Here is a 21224-nt window from a genome sequence, read left to right as displayed (position 1 = left end):
TAAGGCTGTCAACGAATATTCGACGTTCGAATTCGAGTTCGAATAGTGCTAGAAAACACGAATTCGAATGTGGAAATTAATATTCCAATATGGAAAAATAAATGTGCGTGGTAGAGGAGATGCTGGATATGGTAGCTGAAAGCAGGACGTTTAGCCCAACTGGACGGCAGAATAAAATATTTAACCTCCCGTTTTGTCTTTATTATGTACTTTTCAGCTATATGGACATTTGTAGCAGCATTTCTATGAAGTTGTTAACTGGGGTGCTGTTCGTTGTTCATGGTCTTCCTGAATGACGCGCAACGCTGGTTTTGTTGATGGAGTATAGCCTCGAGCAGATCGTTTTGATGTTTGAGTTCTTATTGTAAGAAGTTGTCGTCTCTCGTGAATGACCCACTCCACACTATGCACGGAATAAAAATGAGCCGAGTGATGGTGGTATGAAAGTTGTCGAGGTGCGAGTTAGCACTATGAAGTCGCAATATACTGTAGGATGTTTGTAGCTACTATAAACGACTCTTCGATATTTTTTTTTTTTGCACTGTCCGCTAGGCCTATAAACGCTGGCTTCAAGGCGACAAGAGGCGGTGGTCCCTGTGTCTTCTTTAGTGCCTTGCCACTTAAGAGTTTGTAATGTTCAAATGAATCTGTCCAATCTCTAGCACAAAATAAACGGGCAAAACGACATGTAAGACCTTTTCCCCCACTGTCTAATGTGTCCATTCCGTGCTCAGTGCTTTTTAAAAAAAAAAAACGTCCTGCTCGTTTTTTTGCGAGGACCTTCACTCGTCTTTGAACTTGCATACCACACCCCCCCACGTGATATTCAAAGGATTCATCTCGTGGCTGGAGAGTCTCTCTAAACATTAGTTTCGGCTGCTTTGTTGGCTTTAGGCGTCCTTATTTTCAATGAATTGAAAATAGTGGGCATATGCCCATCTTGAGAACGTGCAATCTTCATCTGGTTCGGTCATCCTGTCAACCTGCCATTTGAAGTTCAATGTTCTGCGTGGCACTTTAAAATCTCTGCGCGGACGTAGGCAGCTGCAATAGCTGATCTTGCGTTGATCTCGAAAACAAAATACCCACACAAAATTTAGGTGAAAAATGCGTTGTTGCGCGTTACATGCATTGTAACAAGGACATGTTACTGATTTTTTCCTCTGTAATCCGTTACGTTACAGTAATTAGTTACTTTTGTAACGCGTTACTCCCAACACTGCTAACGGTAAATCCCATTACACCCCTTAGCCCTGCGCCTTTCCCCTTCGCCTTGGTTTTGCCCGTCACGATTCATGTTCAGACAGAGGGTAGGGGTACGGCGAAGGGCTTTCCACCCCTCAGCGCGGAGATTTTCCAACACCACTGCGTTGAAGGAGGGATACGACAGATTTCCCTGAATGCATTGCATTTTCGCGGCAATTGACGGTTTTAAAGTGGTAATGATTATTCCATTGTCCTAATGTGTGATGGCCCTTTTCTCAGTGAAACGCACGTAAAAAAAACGCTATTAACGTCAACCTAATTGATGGAATTAGTGACAGTTGTGAGTGTCACTCCGTGCTTGTTGATGGGGATCTCAATCCATAGGGGTTGCGTTTCAAGCCCTACACCTTCCGGCTTCCTGTGAAAGCACGAGGGGCAAGATGTAGGGGTAGGGGTAGAGATTAGTAATGGGAAAGGCCCTAATTCAGACAAATTAATTATGAGGCCTCTTGTTAGCAGGTACAAATAGGTACAAACACAGCAGAGTAATAATTCTGTCAAAATTGAACAGTTATTATGTTCACTCTGTATGTCTACAAGTGAACATAATTCTTCTTCTTTGGTCTTTCGTATTTAAAGGGGTCCTATTATGCTTACAAAAATAGTGTAACCTACAAGGACAGTGTAGGATTTCGCCATCCACAAGTTGATTCCATCACGCATGTTTTTTTGTTTTTTTTTCAATTCACGAATGGGCAAATAGGTTACAGCATCGGTCTAGGCTGTAGGCTACACTCACCTGTGGCCGAAGTTATAGATTTATATCCCCGAAACGCGGAGCGTCGGGGACGTAATGGTTCTGCGTGCACCGCCGCCGCCGCCGCGTCCGCCGCCGCGTAAGGACTTTCGTGTTAACGCGATAACTTTTGAACGGATGTTTGGATTTGTCCCAGATTTGGTGTGTGAATGCTCTAGGGCAGGTTCATGAACTGATTCGAGTTTGGAGGTCAACAATTTCAAGATGGCCGAATTCAAGATGGCCGAATTTTTGTTTGGCCCATTACTTCTGACCGGGTGGATGGATTTGTCCCAGATTTGGTGTGTGAATGCTCTAGGGTGGGTTCATGAACTGATTAGAGTTTGGAGGTTAACACTTTCAAGATGGCCGAATTCAAGATGGCCGAATTTTTGTTTGGTCCATAACTTCTGACCGGGTGGATGGATTTGTCCCAGATTTGGTGTGTGAGTGTTCTAGGGTAGGTTCATGAACTGATTCGAGTTTGGAGGTCAACAATTTCAAGATGGCCGAATTCAAGATGGCCGAATTTTTGTTTGGCCCATTACTTCTGAACGGGTGGATGGATTTGTCCCAGATTTGGTGTGTGAATGCTCTAGGGTGGGTTCATGAACTGATTAGAGTTTGGAGGTTAACACTTTCAAGATGGCCGAATTCAAGATGGCCGAATTTTTGTTTGGTCCTTAACTTCTGACCGGGTGGATGGATTTGTCCCAGATTTGGTGTGTGAATGTTCTAGGGTAGGTTCATGAACTGATTCGAGTTTGGAGGTCAACAATTTCAAGATGGCCGAATTTTTGTTTGGCCCATTACTTCTGACCGGGTGGATGGATTTGTCCCAGATTTGGTGTGTGAATGTTCTAGGGTAGGTTCATGAACTGATTCGAGTTTGGAGGTCAACAATTTCAAGATGGCCGAATTCAAGATGGCCGAATTTTTGTTTGGCCCATTACTTCTGACCGGGTGGATGGATTTGTCCCAGATTTGGTGTGTGAATGCTGCAGGGTAGGTTCATGAACTGATTCGAGTTTGGAGGTCAACACTTTCAAAATGGTGGAATTTTTATTTGGCCCATAACTTCTGACTGGGTGGATTGATTTGCCCAGTAACTCCTTAATTTAATGGTTCACCATTTCAGTGAATCTACCATATCAGGTAGGCCTACAGTGTAATAACCAGTGTAACAATATTTAATGCCACGTAATACTAGTGTAATACCAGTGTAAAAATAGGCAATACCAGGTACAGTGTAATAACCAGTGTAACAATATGTAATACCATGTAATACTAGTGTAATACCAGTGTACAAATATGCAATACTATGTAATACCACTTACACACAAATAGCCTACATGATATAAGTACAAAATTGGTACATGGTGTCACACTGGTATGACGTGGTATTAAATATTGTTACACTGGTTATTACACTGTACCTAATGTGGTATATCCACTGTAATAGTGAACCATTAAAACAGTGTTACCATTTGCCCCATTTTTTCCTTCATTTTCACAATAGTCATTTGGTTTTAAGCCTATGCACGTCATTGATCTATGTATAGATATTAAATATATTTATTTTATATTTTGTATTTATCATAAACGTTCATGAAAAGGTGGACGGGAGTGGTAGGAATGATTGGGGACTGGAAGCGTCGCGTTTCGGGGATATACCTTAAGCAGTCGAAGGCGACTGCACAGGCAGTCTAGTTTTTGTTTCATTGTGATATTTAAGCTGCATTTTCCATTGATAATATACAGTAGGTGGCTAACGGGTCAGGCACAGTTGAATGAGGAAGGTCGAAAGCAGGCAGAATGCGTTAACACAGTTGCGGACTGAGAATCCAAAACACTTCCAAGTGGGCGAAAGGCTTGAATCTCTCCTCTCTCTCTCTATTCGCTTCAGGGCTGTTTTGCATATGCTGTTCACAAGACTAACTTTTGTTTGTTAAGATGGGAAAACCCTACACTTTTATTGCCTTTTGAAGCATAACATTAAGTAGAAGCAATGTTGGCAACGCTTAGCCAGTTAGTATAGGCTATGCATATAGGCTACAATTCAGTAATTAAAATGCAACTCAGTTCATCATATCTGCAACAGCAATGTGGATACGAGCCGAGTGAGCAAGCGAGAAGAAACCATGAAGTGTGCACGCCGAGAAGATCACCATTTCTGAATCGCTAAAGCCAGACACGCTGTTCCAAATTGAGACCGAGCGCGCAAGTCTGCAAACAAGGGTTTGCAAAAGTGCACCAAGTTATCTAAAGCCGGGCATACACTGTGCGATATTTTCACTCGTGGGTATTAAGCTCCTGCTCACACTGCACGATGGAATTTCACTATTTAAAAGTTCACATCTCACGACTCATGTCCTCACACTATACGAGCCGACAGTCGGATGCGAGCCAAATGCTTCCACTGTGCGACGCGACAGGGTTGTTTCCCCGGTCTGCAAAGGAGGGAACATGCGCACCTGAGGTGGAGATGAGGTCGCGCTCACCAGCGAATCGCACGACCCTATTAATTTGTGCATGTGAAGTGTCAAATCGGGTCGTAGCACTGCTTTAACTGTGCGATTTACGCACGAGCCACGACCAGGATTTCAAACCGTTTTGATTTTCTTGCGACCCTGCGATTGCACGATCGTGAGGCGAAATCGCTTGTCGTTACCCCATGTACACTGCACGATGCGAGACTCACGATTGACCTGCGATTGAGCAAGAAATCGGCCCGACTCCCAAGAGGTCGTGCGAGTGCCAAATCGGGGCAAAAGTCGCACAGTGTAAGCCCAGCTTAAGTTATTTCTTATGTGTTGGTCAGTGGTTTTTATTCATATTTGGAAAGGTAGGCTAAACCAACGGCAGTCTTATTGCTGCCTGGCGCCCAACTCATAACCTTTAAAACTTATACAGTCGGTTGCACCGTTACGATATGTTTTAAAATGGACAACAGTAAGTTAAACATTCAATCCCCCCAAACAATTTGCCGCATTTTAGTGCATTTTTGTCCGGCTTAATGCTGTATCTTTCGCCGGACAAGGCACTGAAAAGACGGACGGAATATGCTTGCTTGTTTTATTGAAGCTGGGCGCGCGCACGTGTGTATGAGAGAGAGAGAGAGAGAGAGAGAGAGAGAGAGAGAGAGAGAGAGAATGCGGATACATCACGTTGCCAGGATGATTTTACTGTAAATGTCCAAACAGCCAACAACACTACAAGAACCAAATCCAAGTGTTTGATAATCACATCAGCATGACTCACGTATGCTGCCCCTTACATTGATGGAGGTTGGAAGATGACAAATAACTTTCGTGGTAATCCACTAAATAAAAGGTGTACTTTTAAAATGAATTTTACTCACAGGGTATCCTAGGTCCTGCTGGCTGCACATATCAACCTCTACTTCTTCCGCGCGATGTTCAGTGCTGAGCTGTTGTAGGCGTTTAGAACCCCAGAGTTTGCAACATTTACGCATTGCCAAATATTGGTTTAGGAAATACTGGTTAAGGAAAACACTTTATTGCATTATTACAGTATGGGTTGTGTTTAAGTTTGATATTGTCAACGGGTTTTGACTTGGAAAGAAAAACTGTGTCCCTTCTACCTAGGAGAGGGGACAGACAAAAAATATTGAATCAGAAAGAGAATAGGTGGATATATAAATTAAATGCGACGTCAACTCCTGGACTGAATGATTCATTTGAGATGATGCCTTTTCTATAGTACACTGCGTTGCAATTTGGACTAGGTATAGGGGAACCCCCCTTTTTATCCTTCATGAGTACTGTATGGATTATTGTTTCATTTTCATTCTTTCATTTCTTTTCTCCTAGTTGTGTGTGTTTTTAGGACGACGAGGAGGCGGTGCGTCATGACCAATTTCCGCCTACCTGTCAATCACCCGTCAAACCCCTGTCAAACTTTTCTTTTGTTACCTGCGCCAGTGACGCTTCAGTATTGACTCTGCCCTGATGAAGGCCACTCCTTGGCCGAAACATGTTGGCGTTTTTAACTTTTCTACAATGATTTAGCCATTTAATAAAGCTATTTTAACTTTTTTGGGAAGAGTGCCTTGGATACTTCGTTTCTTTTGCAACACAGACTCCTGTCTGGGTTGGATCAGGGGGGATTCTTGAAGTCGTCTGCTTCTTTTGTCCTCAAGAGCCGGCAGGCTCGGTCCGACGGAAAAATGTCCAAGATAGAGGCGCTCAGGTCTCGAACATGGAAAAACACTGTTTAATACAGTGTTGCTTGCAAGGCGGGATAGTTACAGCTGTGAGCGGACTAAGGGGGTCTTTCACGAGTTTCAGTTGGCCAAACTAAACGTGGAGTGAAAGTCTTTGTCCTAGGAGGGAAAGTTGGGTGCGCGCAGTTGAATCTTTATCTTATCCGGGATAGGTACAATCTTAGAGAGGTTTGACCCATGGGCGGAGTGGAAGGACTTTTCCCACCGGGACAATTTTCCCTTTGCGGCCCTTTTTACCCCCCCCAACCACCACCAAAAAAAAAAAACAACGCGAACAACATGGTTCCCTAACCAAAAAGACAGAAACCACGAATTCTGCAGTCGTAGGCCTACTACATGTGGACATTAGTGTTGTCAAAATATCAACCTGAAGTGGAGAATTGTAGCCTACACTTGATGAAATACACAGCCATCATCACAGTCCAAAGCATTCACCATAGAACATTGCAGGTTAGGCTACATCACGCTACTGTTCCACTGTCATTTTGACAGTTTGTAGGCCTATTGAAATATCGTTTAAGGAAGACAGGATGAGCACGGGCACAAAGTTTTGAGTGTGGGGATTTTTAGAAGAGTAGGCTATAGCTTACAAAAAGTCTGTCTACATTGCGCTGTCTTCGTCGCAGCAAATGTCTTTGTTTCTTGCAATTACATTTTAATCCACAGTTTAGGCTACACACACCCAGCACTGCTCACATCCAGTGCTTAATTTGTCAAGTGGGAGGTCCTGGAGCGCAGAGGATGGGTGGCTCCCCGCCCGAGGGGGATCTGCGATATATTTCCATGAGGTTCCATCCAAGGTTCCGGAGCTCTCGTCTGAGGTTCCGGAGCTAGCTCCCCCTTGCTCCCCCTCAAATTAAGCACTGCTCACATCAGAATCTTGTGTGGTAGCCTAATTATTTTGTTCCATTTCTTCAGACATTACATAGACTACATCCCAAATGTGCCACATGTAAATATATGTATGATAATAACATTATTTCGACTGTAAGGAGATATACCGCTAGTTCTAACAAACCAATGCCATCAAAACATGTACAACGTGTTTTCCTGCTTAACTGCAGTTCACTTCCTTACCACTTGGTGGAGTCTGTTCGTAACCCAAGTCAATAACCACAGAACAAGTGAATCTGGAGTGGCAGACTGTAAACTGTAACAGTCATGTGGAAATCGGAAAAATAAATCATAACTTACTAATATTTCCATGCCTTGGTAACCAATCTAAATATCACAGGTTCTTGAAATACTGAAAACGAAACTGTTACTAAGAGATCTAGTAAACTTCCGCGATCTACGGTGTATGAACAATATCAGTAGAGAAGGGGTGTGGCCAATTGACTGTTTGACACGTCACTGAAGTATTGCGGTCGGGTAGACGATATATATCGGGCACCTAAGTCACGCCCTCTACTTCCTGGTTCATGGGGCAGAGGGAGTCAAAAAATGATTGCTGGGCTTGAAAATTTGTGATTTTTGGATTTGTGGTGCATAGGTGGAGGTCCAAGGTTTGAATTGGTGTAAAAAAAAAAACACTCATTTTCAAGCCCAGAAATTATTTTTTGACTCCCTCTGCCCCATGAACCAGGAAGTAGAGGGCGTGACCTAGGTGCCCCATACTGGTGAGTCAAATTCCATGCAATGATTAGAGGTGTGACGCAGTCAGTTAGCCATTGCTATAATACCTGTAACAATTTGGGGCCGGCTGAGAACATAATGCGACCGCTATAATACATTTCGCAGCCGCGGCACCGATCTCCCGATGGCCACTCCGCGCCTGGTTTGACCTCAGCGGTGGTTTTCTTAAGAGAGAGCTTAAGGTCTCTGTGCAAAACTCTTTATAGGAAAACAACAGGAAACAACAGGAAACAACATACTTCAGTAGTACATTGCAAACAGTCTCTTTGGGTTCAGTGCCCTCTAGAGGCGTGGGGGGAAATGGCGAAAGAGCAGGGAACACCCCCTACAGCCTATTTGTTTTTAATTCAGTGAAGGGACACAAACCTCCAAAGAATACAAAGTTAAATGTTTCATTCCAAATAGGCCCATTTAATTGTGTGTGTGTGTGTGTGCGTGCGTGCGTGCGTGCGTGCGTGCGTGCGTGCGCGCGCGTGTGTGTGGTAGGCAGGAGTGTCTAGCATGTAAGTTTGGCTGTAAAGAGTCCACATATTAAATGGTAGCTGGCCACTGCATTTTATCTTGTACAAACTTGTTAGGGACCAAGCAGCAAAGCTGGCGAAGGCCCCTAATGTATTAGCTGGTATTCTTATTATTTTGTCACCTCTTTCCTCTCCTTAGCAAGTCTATGGCAGCCCATAGAACCGTACATAGGAAAATGTTGTAAATCGGCACACACATTCGGGCGTGGATAAATAATTATTGCCACATGTGAAATTCTTCAATTCAATTCAATTCAATTCATGTGCAATTCCACATTGCCACAATTCTTTATCTGTAACAAATATTCTGGTTCGAAAAAGATAACCATGGCCACCAAACCAAACTCCCCAACGAAGGATCCATCTCAAAATATCAAACAGTATATTACGACAGCGCCTCTCTCTCTCGCTTCTGTATAATAACTGGATGAGCGAATGTGCGTTCCTTCCAGGAGTCATGTGACACCGTGACGTCACTAAACTGCGTTCAGTGACAGAGAAGTGAATCTGCGAGACAATAACAACACAGGACATGGAGACGTGTGAATATGTTTCTTGTGGCTCGTCTTTGGTGGACAAAAATAAAATGGATTACTATGAAGTATCACTTTGGCGAACCATTTTGCGGACGTAGTTGGAAGGCGGAAGCTGAAAGAGGTAGGTGCGCCACTTTTGAAAACTCCTGTTGTATCGCACCTATGCTACCTAATGGAACTGTGAACCACTAGATCGACTTGTATGGACCCACACACCACTGCCAAAGTGTTCAAAAGGGTTTTAATGCACGCTAGGAGCTTTAAAACAGGTAAAATACGTGCCCGACGGGCCAGGGTTTAACCGAAAACAGCGCAATTGAACAACTTTGCGCAGCACGCATGAAAATTTCTCGCGGTTTCCCCTTTCATCCTTTTCCCTGGGTCCACCCAAGATGGGATATGAATCCAAACTGGCCGGAATTGCCCTTTAAGTATTTCTGTCTGCACGTTAGGCTATGAAACCGTTGTGCCTTAATCGTAAATCTAGGCTACTGTCAAGGCAGACGGAATGGGTGGAGTAGCGCCTGAACATGCAATGAATTTGTATGACCCGACTAAAAGTTTGTAGAAAGTTGCAACGCATGAGGACGACACGTTGAAGTAGCCCCCTCTGCCTACACTCGGTGGGTATTTCTAGGGTTAGTGCGCTTAGGATTGTGAGTGACTGAAGTGTCTTTGGCACACGAAATGTAGGCTACAGAATTCCCCCTTCAGTGTAACATTTTTGCGCAAGAGATGTCCAACTGCATTACAAAAAAACCCTCCCAATGAAGACGCATTGTCTTAGTGTCCGTATCCGTGTTGGGAAAAAAACACCCTGCCCCCTTGTTTTTGACTGAATTAAGTGTTATTCATTTGATATCATCCAATATTGAGCTGTTAGTCGTGTTAACTTCATTTTGTGACGTCACGTTTCATGAAAAAAAAACATCCCCCCCTCTGGTTTTTTGACAAATCGCACCCTGCACATAGTAGTCCATCCCTTGCCCTCCCACAACAAAAATCAGACCCCCAGCTCTAGCTCTGTAGCGCCACCAACAGGTCAAGATTTTAGCTGCATTTTTGCTTGTAGCTTTTAAACCATTTGCTCTATGTAAAATATATTACCAGAGAGGATTTATAGAGGAGAGGCCAAACTGGCAGCTTCTTCCGGGTGGTACTGTCCACGGGGCGGCGATGTTCAAGCAGAGGAGAGCCGTGAGAATGAATGGGGGTCCTATGAAGCTCCACAATAGACGCAACTGATGTGTCGGATATGGAAGGTCACCGGTTTTCATTTTATTTTTCCTAAAGGAAGTGTAAATTGCCCTTCCAAATGGCATTTGGTTTGATTTTTTAAACTCATTGCATTTTTTAACAACACGCATTTTGTGCATGAATAACGTGAAACTCAATTACCCAGAATGCTGCACGTGAGCTCTCTACCCGGGTGATTCTGGAAAACAAACATGGCGGCAACTCGCTTTACTACCTTAAACATGTGTTAATCCGACGCTAGATTTCTTAACTGATGAAAATCGAAGGCAGAAATCAACATTGTAGTGTCTAAATATGAGGTCGATTGGTCTATTTGTGGCGTACATCACGATCGGCTGAGTTGTTGGCCTCACGTTTGTCAGTTAGCTTGTGGCTAGGCTACGTCTCGCCGACGTTAGCATCCGGTTTAGTTCCCCATTCACCAATTGGATGTCGTCATTTCCTTAGCTAGAAGCTAGTGAAGACTGACTCACAAATGTCGAAGCTGTAAGAAACTAGACGGATATAACTCCTAGGTTACTGTGTTTTAAATTTTAATGTTTAATTTGCAGTCAGAGACGACCGTAATATGTTCAGGTTTCAGCTGCTAGGGAGGACTTATTGTGGGCGATTAGCCCCAGCCCAATAGGGGAACCCCAATCTGCTCTGTCTGAACAGCGCCCCTAATGCAAATCCATTGAACTGCGGCCAAATTTTGTATAATGGGGCGAATAGCATGTGGGACGGCTATAGGTAGAAAGGCTATGGTATTACTATCACTAGAATCCTTGAGCCAAGCCAAATCCAACGCACTATATGACGTCATGTCAAGTAGGAAGAGAAATTCCGACATTTTGAATTTTGTAAAATTCAATAAAATGCAATTTGTCCCACATTTTTTGTCAGAATGACCTGCAAAAAGGTACACATCATCTTCAGACTGAAGAATTTTACATACCTCAGATACCAGGAAGTGAGGTCATATCTCAGCAACCGTTTGTCAGATTCTTTTAGGATTTTTTACACACATTCTAGTCCATCCAATAACCTCCCTCAAAAAATCCAGATCCCCAGCTCAAACTCTCTAGCGCCACCAACAGGTCAAAATTCTAGCTACATTTTTGCCTGTAGCTTTTCAACCATACGCCGGATTTTTAAAATATTACTATCACTAGAATCCTAGGGCCAAGCCGAATCCAACGCACTATAGGAAGTCGGGACCCACTAGTTTGACGCCCTTTCGGTACTTACGTGGTACGTCACATGGTAATCACTGGAGCTGGATTGCTTGCTGAAATAAACCCAAAGTCAACAAGGACAATTGGGGAAGAACATAAAACCAAACAAACAAAACAAACAAAAGCAGCAAAAGCGAAGCAGCACAATGCAGAATGACAAACACATCCACACACACACAGTAATGATGTCACACCCACATGCACGCTCACACAAACACACACACTTAAGGCAGCTCCAGTAATACAGGCCTCTCACGCCAACTGGGAGCTGGGACATACAAACAGCGACAGTATTGGGAAAATAATAAAAGGGCAGCGACAGCAATCACCCACTCCAGGCAAAACAGCAGTAGCGGTTGGGGTTAGACCTCTAAAAGCAAAGGCAGCATGTTAATAGCGTGTTACAGGGATACTTGGCTATAGTGAACATGGCATACAAACTTACCGGTTCGGAGCTGGTCGCGTTGCTTGCCGACTATATATTGGATACACCGTAGGCCTACGTCCGTTTCTGGCATAAGCACACACGTTTCCTGCACGGGTACAAACAGGCATTAGGCTCACTGCTAGCGCTATCGTAGCCGACAAGCGTGAAACATTGGAAACTTACCGTGTTTCCACAAAGTAAGGTGGCAGAGGTAAACAACGGCAAGTGAAGCGACAGTGAAGCGACAGCACAGCCTCCACGCTCCGAATGACCGAAAGGAGCTTAAGCAATGCACCGATCTGTCGAGAATGAGATCGAATGAGAAACTACTATTAACTGAAATGCCCAAGAGAAGCAGTGGAAGAGGGAAAAGTAGAACACGCACCTGGCATAACCGCATGAAGCGACTGCAGTCCAACACTGTAAAGGCGACAACGCAGCGCAGCTCGCAACGAGCTGCAAGGAGAAGGGAATGTGGTCACATACGGCCCAAACACAATAAACCCCATATCAAAGTTTCAGATACTTACCAGAAGCGGATAGCACAGAGGCACAGCCAACTCTTCGGAGCCCAACAGATCCAACGCAGCTGGCTACTACTAGCTCGAAACAAGCCCGAAGTCCGGTGTTTAAATAGGACCGGGTGGAACGCTTCACCACTCACAATGGTTCCGTCTCCATCCGCATTCACCCGGTTACAATCTGCCCCCCCCCCGCTTCTGTGTCGTCGCCCCGACGACGCACCCAAGGAAAACCCAGGAGAAGAAATGCAGGACAGGAATGCAGAACAGTATCCCCCTCCCCAAGAAGGCTCAAGGAGGTAAGGGGCTTGGGCCAGGAAGCGTCGCAGGCCGGGGAAGGTGATGGATATTCGTATGCTTCCTGGCTGTCCCTCGATTACTGCGGCGCACCCCCTCAACCGGTGGTTGTTCAGCACCCGAGGGTTCCTGCTGGGTGGGCTGATCCGAGTTATCTGGAACAATCACTTCCGGGCTTCCAGCTGGTGATGCAGCTTCCTCGCTGTCCGCTCCCCCAGGTGGTAGTGGCTCGGGTGGTACCGCAAGTTCCGTCGGATGTGATGGAACACGTTCGCTAGGAGGCTGCAATTCCACCCACCGTCCAGACTCCTCCTCGGTGTCTTCAGTTTGCAAACCGTTCGGAATAGGTGGTGCAGGTGCTGTCGGTTCCATCACAGCCAAGGGCCGAACTGCCTTCAGCATGGATCGATGGACATGCCTAACACCATCCGGCTGGTCCTGCGGGGCGATGGAGTAGACGCATCCCCCGTGGGCCGGTGCTTTCAGCACCACATACTTAATGGGGGCCCAAGCGTCTTGTATTTTATTCCTACCGCGTACACTGGTGTTGCGCAATAACACCACCTGGCCTTCTTCCAGCGGATGATCAGAAATCTTCTGGTCATGTCTCTCCTTACGGAGACGTGCGGCCAGTTCAATTCGGTCTCTGGCCCCCTGCAAGCGGTTTCTGTGCTCTAGAACCCAATCGCTAACTGTTCCTTCGGTCTGAGGAGGAACCCTCCCCAACAGGAAGTCGACCGGCAAATTTGGCTCCTGGCCGAACATTAGCAAGTGCGGGGACTCTCCGGTGGTCTGATGTACAGTTGTGTTGTAACAGAAGATGACTTGTGGCAAGTAACGAGGCCACTCAGCTTTACTTGAAGCTGGCAGTGCACAGAGAAGGCAATGTAAGGTTCGATTGAAACGCTCACATTGGGCATTCCCTTGGGGGTGGTACGGCGTGGTACGGGTTTTGGTTATTCCATACAGTTGACACAATTGGTGCACCAGCGCACTCTCAAAGTTCCGGCCCTGGTCCGAGTGTATGCGGGCCGGGACACCAAATTTGTAAAACCACTCCCGTACCAAAATACCAGCAACAGTGGAGACTCTCTGGTCTGAAGTGGGCACGGCTTGGGTGAACTTTGAGAACACGTCCGTCATGACCAACACGTTTTCCTTCCCATCACGGGCCATCTCCAACAAGGTGAAATCAATGGCCAGGACCTGATTGGGTTTGGCGGCCACCAAGTGACCCATGGGTGCCTTCCCGGACTGATCAGGCCTGGTAAGAATGCAGCGCTCGCACCGCCAATACCACTCTTTGATGTCTTCGTACATCCCAGGCCAATAACACCGGGCCCGAACCAGCTCCCAGGTTCTTTCCACCCCCTGGTGTCCATGACCTTGGTGCAACTGTTGCAAGACTTCATTCTTCAACGCGACTGGAAGGACACCTGCAAAATATCCTCGCCCCCGTCAGGTCGCCGCACCCGACGATGAAGAACAGAATCGCGTTCCACTATCCGCTTCCACTGACGCAGCATTTCGAGGACGGGTTTATTCAGTGCACTACGCTCTTCGCAACTAGGTCGTTTCCCACGTCTCCAGAAGGGGGAAAAGGTGCCGATGACCGGGTCAGCATTCTGCAAGGCAGCTACATCGCAAACAGAGGCAACTGGCAGGGCGGAGACAGTGTTCTGCAACACTGGTGTAGGACGCACCATACTGATGGACTGTTGCAAGGCGACCGGGAGGGAAGTACCAGCGCTGGGTACAGGAGGCGGAGAAGAGCCCCGGGAGGTTTGCCTTGAAAGGGCATCACAGTTCCTGTTAATCCGTCCGGACCGATACTTGATGGAGTAATCGAATACCTCTAACTGAGCAGCCCAACGCTGTTCCGTAGCCCCGAGCTTGGCGGTTCAAAGGTGACTGAGGGGGTTATTATCGGTCCACACCACGCACTTGTGACCCAAAAGGTATTCCCTGAATTTGTCTGCCATTGCCCATTTAAGGCCGAGGAATTCTAGCTTCATAGAGCTATAGTTTGGCATCTTCCGTTCAGAGCGACTAAGGGCACGGCTGGCATATGCAATTGGTCACACCTGACCCTCCTTCTCTTGGGATAGTACTGCCCCCAAGCCACTAAGGCTTGCATCCACTTCAAGGATGAAGGGGCGCGAGAAGTCCGCATACGCCAATACGGGTGCGCTCACCAGGCAGCGCTTAAGTTCCTCGAAGCTTTGAGAACATTGCTCAGACCAGGCACCTTGCAGGGGAGTGCGGCAGCCCTGACTGCCCTTACCATCTTATGCCACAAGTCGATGAAGGGGGGCGGCCACCTTGGCAAACCCCTTTACAAAGCGTCGATAGTAACTGGCAAAGCCTAAGAACGACCTTAAAGGGACACTCCACCCATTTTGCATTAGGCTTTCCATTGATAGACACCCAGTCATACTTTTGAATGGTCTTTCAAAAATCTCTCAATTCCCCCTGAGATTGGAGAAATCCACATTCATCTCTTAACACTTCCTATGTCAATGATGTAAAAATGGTCATTTTGCATCATCGACATAGGAAGTGTAAGAGAGGTGGATTTCTGTTGAGACTACAAGCCTTTTTCCCACCTTTTCAACCCCGCCCATAGGGGGTTGGACCTAATGCTTTAACAGACCTATCACAGATCAGTGTCCCAGTGCTTTTGAAATCACTGGCATTGAGGCTCCAGTAAGCAGTGTTGCCAGATTGGGCTGTTTCCCACCCAATTGGGCTGCTTGGGATGGCCGTCTGCGGGTAAAAATGGCATTTTACAGGAAAACTTGCCCAATTCCCATCGACATCAATAGAATTGGGCGGGATTTAGTGCTTCCAGGCGGGTTTTGAGCATTTTTTGGGCTGGAAATCATCAGCCTCATCTGGCAACACTGCCAGTAAGTCACTGGCATAGCTGGAAAGGAGAAGCTGGAGCACACTGCAGCTTAGTTTTCATGACTTTATTTTGTGCACACACCCGACCAACGTTTCGGTGTTGCTACACCTTCTTCAGAGTCAAATGATAGCAAGAGAGAGACACACATTTCAGGACTTGACATTCACAGGTGATCCCACTTGGTTTGGCTAAATTGGTCTCATCTCATTGCAGGTAATTGACCCCACCGCCCAAAACCAGGACAAGATTGCAGACAATTAGACAGAGAGGCTTTGTGGAAAGGCATTTTGGATTCATACTCTAAATTCAGTGGAGCCTCAGGGCATAAATGAGGAACACAATATGTCTTGCTCTCTGTAACAAATTGTTCCAGCATCGCGGCTGTGGTCTTCTAATAATTGTAGCTGTGGTTTTATTGACAATGTTCTTTGTGTATTATTGTTTTTTTCACTTTTTTATTTTGCTTTGGGAAGTTGGCAAGCTATCTAATTGTCTACAATCTTGTCCTTGTGTTGGGGGGTGGGGTCAATTATCTGCAATGAGATCAGACCAATTTAGCCAAACCAAGTAGGATCACCTGTGAATGTCAAGTCTTGAAATGTGTGTCTCTCTCTTGCTATCATTTGACTCTGAAGAAGGTGTAGCAACACAGAAACGTTGGTCGCGTGTGTGCACAAAATAAAGTCTTGAAAACTAAGCTGCCGTGTGCTCCAGCTTCTCCTTTCCAGTGATGTCTGTCCCACTGTGATGCACCTGCAAGCAGGGTTGCCAGATGAGGCTGATGATTTCCAGCCCAAAAACTGCTCAAAACCAGCTTAGAAGCTCAAAATCCCACCCAATTCTATTGATTTCTATGGCTAAAATTGGGCGGGTTTTTCTGCTAAATGCCATTTTTACCCGCACACGACCATCCTAAGCAGCCCAATTGGGCAGGAAACAGCCCAATCTGGCAACACTGCCTGCAAGCTGAGGGAGGGATGATGCATAGAGTCCCAAATAACTGGGTGTGGCCTGTGGAACTTGAGCATTGCCGTGCATTATGGGGATTGTTGTCACAAATCCACAAGCACTAAAAAGTCATTTTCTGCCTTTTCTTGGCCAAGAAGGCACCAAATTAGAAATGTATGTTACTATTCTACTATACATATGACCCACTTTCAGTAACATATTCATGTCTCCACCAGTGGAATGCCCCTTTAACTCAGCTACATTTTTAGGAGGCGCCCAATTGGCCACCGCAGCCACTTTATCGGGGTCAGTAGACACACCCTCCTTGGAGATGACATGTCCAAGGTAGCGCACTTCGGCTTGGAAAAAGCAACACTTCTCCAGTTTCACCTTGAGGCCTTCTCGGTGAAGACGTGTGAGCACAGAATCTAACCGCTCCAGGTGTTCGTCGACAGATGCAGAAAACACAATGATGTCATCAAGGTAAAGTAGGAGGGTCTCAAAGTGTTGGGCACCAAACATGCGCTCCATAAGTCGCTGAAAAGTGCTTGGGGCGTTACACAACCCAAACGGCATTCGATTGAATTCGAAGAGGCCGAATGGGGTGCAAAACGCTGTCTTCATCCGGTCAGGCTCGGCCACAGGCACCTGATTGTACCCACTGGCCAAATCCATGGTCGAAAACCAGCGGGCCCCGCTAAGTGCGTCCAGCGATTCTTCAATGCGAGGCAACGGAAAAGAATCCCGGCGAGTCATTAAGCTGACGATAGTCCACACAGAGTCTTAGGCTGCCGTCCTTCTTCCTTACCAGCACTATCGGGGAGGCATAGGGACTACAGCTTTCCCTTATCACCCGAGCCTCCAAAAGTTGGTGGATATGGGATTTCACCGCATCATAGTCTGAGGGGGGAATCCACCGATAGCGCTGGCGAATAGGTGCATCGTCAAGGAGTGGAATTTCATGCTGAATCAGATTCGTGCAGCCCAAGTCCCCCTCATGGGCCGAAAACACAGCCTTATGTTTCCGTAATAACGCCTGGGCCTTCTCTCGCTCAGTCTCCGAGAGGGCTGATAAGTCCAACGCCTGGATCAAAGCTTCCACTTTATCTGGCTGGGGTGTCTGGGCCTGAACCATTGCCACAACCGCAGATGGCCCAGCTGCCGGTTCTACCACTTCACAAACTCCAGGAGGTAGGCTAACCACCTGGGCAGTGCTCAGACACCCTAACACCGACCTAGGGTACAGTTTGACGGCCTGCGTGCCGACATTGGCAATGGGAACATAAGCAGTACCGCCGACGACCCGTACCATGGTGGGTGGTACTACCACATCGACTGGTTGGCTATCCACTCTATTGGATGGCTCGAGGAGCACTGTGCAGGGTTGAGCAGAAAACTGCTGGGCACAGGTAGCTGGCACTAGCCGCACTGTCCCCCCTGGTATGTAAATAGGATATCTTCCTCTGATCTTCACTACACCTGCTCGGCATTCTTCTGGTGGCGAGGTATGGCAAGCTTGGAATGCTTGCCGCCACACTTCAGCAACCGGTGGACTTCCAGAAGAGTCCAAAAGAGCAGGCCCATGTTGTTTGAACAGTTCTTCGTAGCATTGGGCAATAATGTTCATCCCTAAGACACCATGCACACCGGGACGCAGAATGGCCGTCGGGCTGTCCTTCACCACCAATATGCCTCGTCTGGGAATGACCTTACCAAAGACAGAAACATCAAATTCAGCATAGCCGAGGTAAGGAATGTCAAGTCCGTTAGCCGCCTTCAACTGCTACCAGTTACAGTTCTGAAGCTACTCTTTGAAGTTTTGAAAGAAAAAGGACTCTGGTATGGTAGAAACCATTGAGCCAGTGTCCAACAAGCACTGTAATTCCACGCCACCAATGCGCACTGGGACATAGGGACAGGCCCCCACAACCTGCGAAACGGTGGACGGGGTAGCACGAGCGTTATTCGAGCCCATCTGAAATGTGGCTCTGCACTCCAGAGGGTGTTAGTTTTCCGCTGGCCGGCTAGCAGTGGATGGCCTGAAGGAGGGATGAGCCTGAAAGGTGTCGGGGACACGTTCATTATCGCAGTGGCTAGCATAATGGCCAGCCTGCTTACAACGCCTACAGATGATAGGGTTATTGCGACTTCGCGAACGCGGCCGGGTGGCACTCTGGCTCTGCATGACCTGTTGGGAGAGTTGATTAAGCTGCTCTTGCTGTCGCTTTAGTATTTCTTTGATCTCTGACATCTCTGAAGACGGTTGCTCGCGAGTCTCAGTAGTGGTGAAGGTAGGGGGGGTCCCCTAGACGCCGTGGCAGCACACAATGAAGGAACAGAATAACTCCTTGGCCTACCTTCATTCACTCTACCTTCTCGTTCCCACGTTAGAGCTTCGTTGCGAGCCTCCAGAAGAGTCATCACAGGGTTAGCGCGGACGCTTTGTTTCAGAGTTCTACGAAGAGAAGGGTCAAGCACATTCTCAACAAATTGATCCCTTAACAAGACACTCGAGTTCGGGACGCGGTCAGGAGCACTAGTTACGACTCGATCCATGAGGCGAAATAGAGCGTGCGAGTATTCCTGCAGGGATTCTCCTTCACCTTGCCGGCGGGAGAAGAAAGCCTCCTGCAATGAAACATAAGACTCGGAACCACCATATAGGTCTTTCAGAATGGACAGAATTTTCTCTGGGTCTTCACGCTCAGAAACAGGCCTATATTTAATCTCGTTCTTAGCCTCACCTTCCAAATGGTCGTAGATGAAATAGGCTTGGTCGACCGACTTCAAATGCCTGGCACGTATGCTGGCACGCACCTCTTCGATCCACTCGACCACCCCAATGCCACCAGGGCCACGGAACATGGGGCACTTCTGCTCTCTGGGTAAATAAAGCACACGATCATATGGTGCTGCAGGCTGAGAGGAAGAGGAAGAGGAAGCAGGATTACCTTCACTACCACCCGATTCACCTGTCGGGTTAGACAACGCAGCCTGAGCTTCTGCCTGTTCCCGACGCAAACAGTTATTGTCCAGTTGTAATTGTCCAACCTGCTCCTGAAGATCCTGTAACTCTGTTGCCATGTTCAATAGAAAATGAAGTCAAAACTACTTACTTGTATTGAGACCAACTTCTGAGGTTTTCCAACCCGGTTGCACCACTGCTGTTTTGCCTCTGCAGTGAAAGCAAAAAAAAAAAAAACAGAGCAAAGGTGCTGCACAGATATAATACAAAAATGACCGAAGCAAGCAACCCAGTAAATGAACAGGTGGGGACACAAAACAATTGCAAGCAGACAGACCAATAGACAATACAAGCAAGGACAAATCCAACAACAAAACAACAAAACAAAACAACAAGCAAACAAGCTAACAGCCTTGTGAAAACTCCATTTTGCACAATCCTGCCGGCTAAAACGCCAAATGTAACCAGTGGCAGATAAGCTGCTTGTTTTTCTCGACTACGCCACTTGGGGGCGCTACCCCAAGACAACAACACAGACCCAAAAGGCTTCACAGGTTCGAATGTGCAAAAGTTTGTAAGAATGAGGACAAAAAGTGTACAAATACAATGTCTCTTTATTTTTCTTCTCAATTCAACAATTATGAAAATGGAGTCACAAGGCAATTCTCAATATTTATTTCATAAATAGATCAATAGAAAAGTTTAATTTAATTTCTTTTTAAATAGTTTATCAGGTACCAATGACAATGACAATTTACTAAAATCACAGGGATCTCTATCTACTCCGTTTCTGGCATAAGCACACACGTTTCCGCATTTCCACAAAGTAAGGTGGCAGAGGTAAACAACTGCCAAAACGGCAAGTGAAGCGACAGTGAAGCGACAGCACAGCCTCCACGCTCCGAATGACTGAAAGGAGCTTAAAGGAAAACGTCGGAAATTTTCAATTTTCCTATTTTTGATGACACATGTCCCCAAAAATCGATTTCTCATCTTTTTTACATTTTTAACCCCTAGCATTGCGCTCCCATATTTTTTTTACAACTAGCCATGGGCGCAGCCATTTTCAGCAGAATATTACGTCAGAAAGAAAATTGTATTTGTGCAGCGGATCATTCTACTTAGTTCTAGAACAGTGGCGGAAGGCGAGGGAATGATTTGGGTGAAGACGCAGCGCTGTCACAACGCGCTAGCACCAAGGACAGCGGTCATTCATTTGTTCACAGCAAAACCCAAATGAGAGGGCAACGAAACAGTCCAACATAATGTATCCTCTGATATGAATCCTAATATCAACTTTATAATAAATTGCTATGCTATGAATGTTGTGACTTCCCCCCCTAACTTCTGCACGCTGGTAGGCCTTGTTGTCACGGCAGTAAGCAGTGAAATATTTAGCGACACAAAGGGATGAATCGGACGGCAGTCCGAATAAAGCAGTCGTGACAATTCTGGAGTTATGTTTGTGAAACATGTCCAACAATTTGGCTTCACGCCGTCTGTCAAGTCTGCTGGCTAACCAGCAACATCTCAACACACTAGCCTACATTACACGATTTGCAGCAGTCTACCAACGCGTTTCCTTGTGCTTATCCTGTCGCTAAAAAGGGGGGTTATACTGTATTTCGTAGGCTAATGAAAATATACGGTCTCTTTCTAACCAAGATACGGGCGATTTACAATGCCATTCCGAGATGGGATCATCACCATCCCTGTTTTATGACCCATAGCCTATGTTTTAAAT

Source organism: Engraulis encrasicolus, chromosome 17 (assembly GCF_034702125.1).
Source record: "Engraulis encrasicolus isolate BLACKSEA-1 chromosome 17, IST_EnEncr_1.0, whole genome shotgun sequence".
Classification (NCBI taxonomy): Eukaryota; Metazoa; Chordata; class Actinopteri; order Clupeiformes; family Engraulidae; genus Engraulis; species Engraulis encrasicolus.
The sequence above is the reverse complement of the archived record's forward strand: the minus strand, read 5'-3'. Positions refer to the sequence as shown.